This window comes from Eucyclogobius newberryi, unplaced genomic scaffold, assembly GCF_026437365.1.
Source record: "Eucyclogobius newberryi isolate DKJ021-1_F unplaced genomic scaffold, fEucNew1.0.hap1 SCAF_56, whole genome shotgun sequence".
In the NCBI taxonomy this organism is placed as follows: Eukaryota; Metazoa; Chordata; class Actinopteri; order Gobiiformes; family Gobiidae; genus Eucyclogobius; species Eucyclogobius newberryi.
Window position 1 is genome coordinate 12,501 of NW_027316234.1, and position 7,500 is coordinate 20,000.

Consider the following 7,500-nt stretch of genomic DNA (forward strand, 5'->3'; position numbering starts at 1 on the left):
TCACAGCACCTGGTATTCCCAGGCGGTCGCCCATCCAAGTACTAACCAGGCCCAACCCTGCTTGGCTTCCGAGATCAGACGAGATCGGGCTGGTCTTTTTTTTTTTTTTTTTTTTTTTTTATCTTTTATTATCAAAAACATCTTAAAACAAGTATTTACATATATTTACATGAATGTACAGACATACATGACACACAAGGGCAAGGGAATGGGATACACAAGGGCAAGGGGAGACGAGACAAAAAATTACAGAAAATCAAACACACAATCATTCTCGAAACATTCTTCAGTGATGGGGGGTGATGCCGGGGTCAGAAGAGGATGTCCAGGTTTCCAGAGGGTGTGAGGTGGATCAGGGTGTTGTGGGGGACGAGGTGGGTGATGAACCGGTGCTCTGCTGCCATGTGGAGGTGTCGGAGGTGTGCGGCCAAGAGTCCTTTGAAGATGGGCCAGGGTGCTGCTGTTTTATTGTCACGGAGATGGATGTTCCTGTTGAGATATAATGTGTACCGGGCTATGGAGAGGGTTAGTCGGGCGAGATGGGTGTTGGCTCCAGAGCGACTCTGTCCGGGACCAAAGAGGAGGAGCCAGGGCTCCTGGTCGTCCCCTCCTAGGGCCGCCGGCGGTGGGAGCCTCCAGGACAGCCTCCGAGCGAGGAGGTCCTGCAGTCGGGACCAGAACGGGCGGACGGCCGGGCAGGTGTACAGCATGTGCTCCAGGGTCTCGGGGGGTCCGTGGCACACGGGGCAGTCCGCAGCGTAGCTGTCGGGAAGAAATGCGTGCAGTGCTGCGGATGTAAAGACGATCCTGTGTCTAAATCTGAAGTCAAAATGACCTACGTTATGTGGGGTGTACCAATTAAAGATGTTGGCCCAGATGGTTGCGATGGTGCGTGCGGGGAATGTTAATGACCATTTGTGTTCCGAGGCGGGACGCCCGAGCACTCCCGGCAACAACAACTGATACAGGATGCGGGTGGGTAGGTCTGTGAAAATCCTAAACCTCCCCGTGCTAACAAATACATTAAAATTCAACTTACCTGTCGTGCTCCCCATTTGGCCCAAAGTGCTTCCCCAATGCCTGACCAGATTCCTGTTAAAAATACTTACCATACCACTAATATACTTTCTCCTAAACACTTTACCTGCTAACCTAAAACACTTCCCTATGTAATCTACACTAAAATTACCTTTCACGTCAAATACCTTACCTACATATTCCAGCCCAGCCTCCTCCATCGCCCCACTGATCATGCACTCGCGCTTCCCGGGGGGAGCGGAGAGCAAGTCAGGGTTATGACGGAGGGGCATGTGCGCGAGACCCTCACCGCTGTCTGGAACCGCCACAGTCAGGGGCCTGAAAGTCCTCCACGCCTCCAAGAGTTCCCTCTCGAAGGGGGGGAGGCCCTCCAGGACCGAAACAGGGGGCAACAAACACAAATTATAAACACCAAACTTACCTAGACTATTAACAAACTCACCTATATAATCCTTCCATGGAGCATCTACCTCAACGTCTAGAAATTTCCGAATTGTTTTCAGCCTGAAGGCCTTCTTCCTTAACTCTAAATCTGCTAACTTTAAACCTCCCTGATCGTACTCACCTATCATAACCTTATGTGCAATAAAGCCCCTCTCACGATTCCACAAAAAGTGGTTTATCACTAACCTTAATTTGTTAGCATAGACCCCCGGCAGGCCGTACACGGAGAGTGCATGGTTCAACATGGACATGCACAAAGAATTTACAACTAAGACTTTACCTTTTAATGTCAGATTACGACGTCTCCAAAAATTCAAGCGCGCTGTAATTTTCTCGCACAAAGGCGACCAAAGTGCAGTACGACACGCCTCCTCGTCTCTGCCCAGGGGGACGCCGAGGACCTTGTAGGAGTCCCCGGCCTCCCGGAGCTGGACAGGGAGAGGAACAGGCGTGACGCTGCCGCAAAATTTAACCGTGGTTTTATCGAAATTGATTTTGGCCCCTGAAGCGAGGCCGTAAACATTGAGCACGTGGAGAGAGGCGTTCAGGCTCTCCACGTCTCGGAGGATCAGATTCGTGTCATCTGCGTACTGAAAAATTTTGACTTCCCTACCCGCAGGCGTGGTCAGTCCCCTCACCGCCGCGTCCGCCCTCAACATGGCCGCCAAAGGCTCAGCGGCGATGCTGTAGAGGAGCGACGAGAGGGGACAGCCCTGCCTGACTGATCTTTTTAAGGGGAAAGAGTCAGTTAGAAACCCGTTGACTTTGACCTTACTGACCGCAAAGGAATAGATGAGCTGTAGCCAATTAACAAACCGTTCGCCGAAACCTAACTTACCTAATACAGTCCAGAGGAACGAATGCTCAACTCTGTCGAACGCCTTGTTAAAGTCTACACTAACGTGAATACCACCGGTCGCGTGCATCTGCCGAAGGAGATATCTCAGAGACAAAACTGTGTCTGAGATGTCCCTCCCGGGGACGCTGTAGGCCTGCGAGGGGTGTATGACGGATCCAATCACACGCTTTAACCTACCTGCTAATACCTTTGCTAAAATTTTATAGTCTACGTTCAAAAGGCTAATGGGCCTGTAGTTGGCGAGGCTGCTCCTGTCGCCCTTCTTAAAAAGCAGAGTGACGACACTCATCGCAAAACCATCGCCAACTCTACTCTCACTCTCAAAATCCTGATATAATAGGAGTAGGATCGGAGCTAACCTGGAAGCGAAACGCTTGAAAAACTCACAGGTTAGTCCGTCCTCTCCGGGGCTTTTCCCTGTATTTAAACTCTTGACTGCAGCCTCTATCTCCATGAGAGACAGAGGCGCGTCGCACAGCTCCCTATCCTCCCTGCTCAGTGTGCGCTCCAGAGCACCTACAGCCTGGTCTAAAGCCTGCTCTGCCACTCCGTCTGAACTAAAAAGCCTACTATAGAAATCCTGCGCTGTCTCTAAAACCTCACTTACCTCGGAAACAATCTTACCTGTCTTATCTATCAACTTATCTATGTGCATCTTTCCCTGTGTAACCTTCTCACAGCCGAAGAAGAACGCTGTCGAGCGTTCTCCTTCGACTGTGTGTCTGGCTTTTGCCCTCAAAATTGCACCCTGACACCTACTTACCTCCAGCTGCTCCAGCTCAGCGCGCACCACCAGGTACTCTGGATCCACAGGGCCAGTGGTGGAAGCTGCGCCCTGGTCCAGGACCTGCAGGCGCTGGCGGAGAGCGGTCTCCCTCCTGGTCGACAGCCACGCCTTGTGTTTGCTGTAATTGACACAGAGCTTTTTAATGCGTGTTTTTGCCGTCGGCCACCAATCGACCACGCTGTCGATCAGCTCCAGCTCCATGTCAAATACATCAAACAAAAAGTCCATTTTCCTACAAAAAGTTTCATCACCGAGGATGGAGCTGTTTAGGACCCACAGTCCTCCATTCCTCGGTGATGAAACTAACCCAAAATAAATATCTAAAGTGGAGTGATCACTCAAGCCTGACCACTTGTAGGAAGCACCACTGACTCTCTGTGCCAGGTCTGAGGAGGCAAAACAGAGGTCAATGCGGGACTGCTTCAGGACGCCCTGGACGACCTGCCGCCTGGAGAAATCCTTCAGGAAGGGGTGGACGAACCGCCACACCTCCGTCAGGTTCCTGCTGGCGGCTTCTTCCAACAGGGCTGTCCTGGCAGTGCTGTTTTTAAAAGAGTTGTTAATGCCGATGTCTGTCTTGCAAAGTGTTGTATTAAAGTCACCGATTATGATTGTATTGTCGTTCGCAAAGCGAAATATTTTTTTGAAGAATTGCCTCCTCAGACCATCATCGTTCGGGGCGTAGATGTTAATTAGTCTGAACTTCACTGTGTCCGTGAAGTCCAGGACCAGGAAGGAGCCCTCTGGGTCGGCGTGTACCAGGGTGGGTTGGCCTAAGACACCAGGCCTCACCACCGTGGCCACACCGCGCGAGCACGCCGTGCCCAGGGCCCAAAATACAGAGCCTACTCCCATGCTCCGCACTTGTTGCGCGTGGCTGACATCCCAGTGCGTTTCTTGGATGCAGAGCACGTCCCACTTGGAAAAGTGTAACGCGCTCTGCATCCGCACTGGGCTCCGCAGGCCGCCTGCGTTCCAAGAGGACAAGGAGAACGCCATTAAGAGGAGACCTTGGAGGATGTAACCCATCTTTTATTTAGACTTCTTTTTGGCGCCCGTCGCATCCGACTGCCACACTCTTTTTCTGACTTCACGGGTGGAGAAATCCATGAAGTCATCATTAAAAACAGTCTCGAGCTCACCTCGTGGGGCAGAGCTGCGTGTGGAGGATGGTGGGTTGATGGAGCTTTCTGCTGGCGCTTTTGAAGTGGTTGGAACGGAGGAGGCAGAGCCGCTCTCAGCAGCAGCGCCCTCTCCGTCTCCTGCCACCTGCTTCCTGCGTCTTGCCCCTTTCTTATCCTTCTTCTCCACCTGTCCCCTCTTACCACCGTCCGACTGGAGCTTGGGATCATCACCCAGCCCTGTGGTGATGTCCCCCCCTTTGGAGGTAAGATGCGGGGCCTGTCCCGCACCCATCCTCCTCCCGGGTTCAGCCTCTTCCTCCACGGGCTTAGGAGTTGGACCCTCACGAGTCCCCTCCCTCTGGTCAGGAGGAGCAGTTTGTCCTGCTCCCACCTTCCCAGACGCCAGCGCTGAGCCGAGCACCATCTCCAGTGCGACGGACGCCTCCTCGTCTGAGGAGTCAGAGGAGCAAGAGGAGCCAGACACCTCTGGCTCCCCTGACTCCTCCACAGCCTCCTCCTCCAAAAACTCCTCTACTTCGGAGAGAGCAGTTGCGGGCACGTTCTGGGCCACGTCACTGCTCTCTCCTCCAATGGCGTCCTCCCTGTCCTCCCCTCTGTCCTCCCCTCTGTCCTCCTCTCTGTCACCCGCACCACACGGACATAAGTGGCGGAACATGCGGCACTCTCTGCACTTCGGGGCCCGCTGCGCGACGCACTCGCGCGCGTAATGCCCCTGGCTCCCGCAGTTGCGGCACAGAAAGTCAGGGCACTCCCTCAGAATATGGCCAGGCTGGAGACACCCCCTACACACCCGCACCTGCCTGTCGTGTATTACCCTGAAGTACTCGGGGCCCCCCGCGGTGTCAAACCTGACAGAATACGGTAAGGACTGCACCGTGTCCGTGAACCTTACCCGTACAAACCTGGTGCCGTCCGCCACGTTCGTCCCCGGCCACATTCTCCTCCTCACCTCGGAGACCGCAGAGACCCCCCAGGCGTAGAGCTTGGCCAGGATCTCCTCGTCCTCGATATAAGCCGGCAGCCCCATGAAGGACACGACCAGCTCATCCACCGAGATGTCACGGGCGTGAACCCTGACTCCTCCAATGCAGTACCCGTCCAGGAGCCGCTCCTTCGCTTTAGTGGTACTGACGGTTACTTCATATTTGTCCTTCGAGATGAGTCTGCACGCTACTATGGAGCCGCACACCTCCTGAGTCGATTTCAAAAAAGCTAGTGGCGTGATTTGTGCTCCCTCCGTCAACTCCAACACCACAGTGAGTTCTTTCATAAATTTCATTCTTCTTTCTTCGTTCTTTCTATTATTTACAGATTCTTTCAAACTTTGTCTTGCCTTTGTCGTGTCCATTCCAGTGTCCGATGCCGTGTTGTCCGTCCTTTGAGCCATGCTCACAAAAAACAAAAAATCCACCTCCCAGTAAGTTTACTGGGAGGGGAACAAACAAAAGAACTGAAAAAAGTAAATGAAAATGACCAAAATAACGATTAAAAACTCAAAAAAAACTCCCAAACCTCCAGCTCCAGACCATGCAGCACACCACAAATTGCACGCACCTGCACTGATTGCAAAGGGGCTGGTCCTCCTTTTAAAGTATAGACTTCCCTGCCCTCCGGCGAGGGGAAGCCCCCGTTTCAAGACTGCTGCTGCTCCCTTTTTTCCCATGAAGGACGAGACTTAGACTGCAATTGTTCCTTGAACATGGAGGAATAGTCTTATACTGCCGAGGCTGTCGCTATTCCCTTTCCCCATGGAGGACCAGTATTGCGCTGTTGCTTTTCCTTTCTCATGGAAGAACAGTCTGACACAGCCCAGTTCTCACCTGGAGTTACCAGTTCTCGCCATATACAACCAGGGAGGACCAGTTTTACGTGCTGCTGTTCCTTGCATCATGGAGGGATAGTCTTAGACTGCCAGACCGTCGCTGCTGTTCCCTTTGTTCCCATGGAGTACCAGTCTTAGACCGCTACTGTTCCTGATCATGGAGGAATAGTCTTAGACTGCCGAGGCTGTTGCTATTCCCTTTGTTCCCATGGAGGACCAGTATTTGTGCTGTTGCTGTTCCTGATCATGGAGGAACAGTCTTAGGCTGCCGAGGCTGTTGCTATCCCCTTTGTTCCCATGGAAAGGACAAGTCTTAGGCTCTACTGTTCCTGTGTGTAATGGGGGTAGTTTTGCTCACAGCACCTGGTATTCCCAGGCGGTCTCCCATCCAAGTACTAACCAGGCCCAACCCTGCTTGGCTTCCGAGATCAGACGAGATCGGGCTGGTCCAGGGTGGTATGGCCGTGAGCGAAATGTTCCAGGTCAAAACGGCCTTTTTTATATCAAACACTGTCTTTTCGTGAAGAGTACCTTCACGCCACTTGCTCGGTCAAAATTGGGATATCTCAATGAAAAACTTCTTTTTTTTTTTTTTTTTTTTTTTTTTGACAGGTGAAAAAGTGTGAAAATGCTCACAGCACCTGGTATTCCCAGGCGGTCGCCCATCCAAGTACTAACCAGGCCCAACCCTGCTTGGCTTCCGAGATCAGACGAGATCGGGCTGGTCCAGGGTGGTATGGCCGTGAGCGAAATGTTCCAGGTCAAAACGGCCTTTTTTATATCAAACACTGTCTTTTCGTGAAGAGTACCTTCACGCCACTTGCTCGGTCAAAATTGGGATATCTCAATGAAAAACTTCTTTTTTTTTTTTTTTTTTTTTTTTTTTTGACAGGTGAAAAAGTGTGAAAATGCTCACAGCACCTGGTATTCCCAGGCGGTCGCCCATCCAAGTACTAACCAGGCCCAACCCTGCTTGGCTTCCGAGATCAGACGAGATCGGGCTGGTCCAGGGTGGTATGGCCGTGAGCGAAATGTTCCAGGTCAAAACGGCCTTTTTTATATCAAACACTGTCTTTTCGTGAAGAGTACCTTCACGCCACTTGCTCGGTCAAAATTGGGATATCTCAATGAAAAACTTCTTTTTTTTTTTTTTTTTTTTTTTTTTGACAGGTGAAAAAGTGTGAAAATGCTCACAGCACCTGGTATTCCCAGGCGGTCGCCCATCCAAGTACTAACCAGGCCCAACCCTGCTTGGCTTCCGAGATCAGACGAGATCGGGCTGGTCCAGGGTGGTATGGCCGTGAGCGAAATGTTCCAGGTCAAAACGGCCTTTTTTATATCAAACACTGTCTTTTCGTGAAGAGTACCTTCACGCCACTTGCTCGGTCAAATTTGAGATATCTCA

At 51.7% G+C, this 7,500-nt stretch overlaps 4 non-coding genes across 4 annotated transcripts; all 4 read right to left on the bottom strand.

Annotated features, from left to right (window-relative positions):
* Nucleotides 1–6,446: 6,446 nt before the first annotated feature.
* On the bottom strand, nt 6,447–6,565 carry LOC140345832 (5S ribosomal RNA). The gene has a single exon (XR_011924103.1). It is a non-coding gene; the product is annotated as a 5S ribosomal RNA (ribosomal RNA).
* A 159-nt stretch (nt 6,566–6,724) lies between these two features.
* LOC140383967 (5S ribosomal RNA) lies at nt 6,725–6,843 on the bottom strand. The gene has a single exon (XR_011932672.1). It is a non-coding gene; the product is annotated as a 5S ribosomal RNA (ribosomal RNA).
* A 161-nt stretch (nt 6,844–7,004) lies between these two features.
* On the bottom strand, nt 7,005–7,123 carry LOC140383968 (5S ribosomal RNA). The gene has a single exon (XR_011932673.1). It is a non-coding gene; the product is annotated as a 5S ribosomal RNA (ribosomal RNA).
* A 159-nt stretch (nt 7,124–7,282) lies between these two features.
* LOC140383969 (5S ribosomal RNA) lies at nt 7,283–7,401 on the bottom strand. The gene has a single exon (XR_011932674.1). It is a non-coding gene; the product is annotated as a 5S ribosomal RNA (ribosomal RNA).
* Nucleotides 7,402–7,500: the final 99 nt, after the last annotated feature.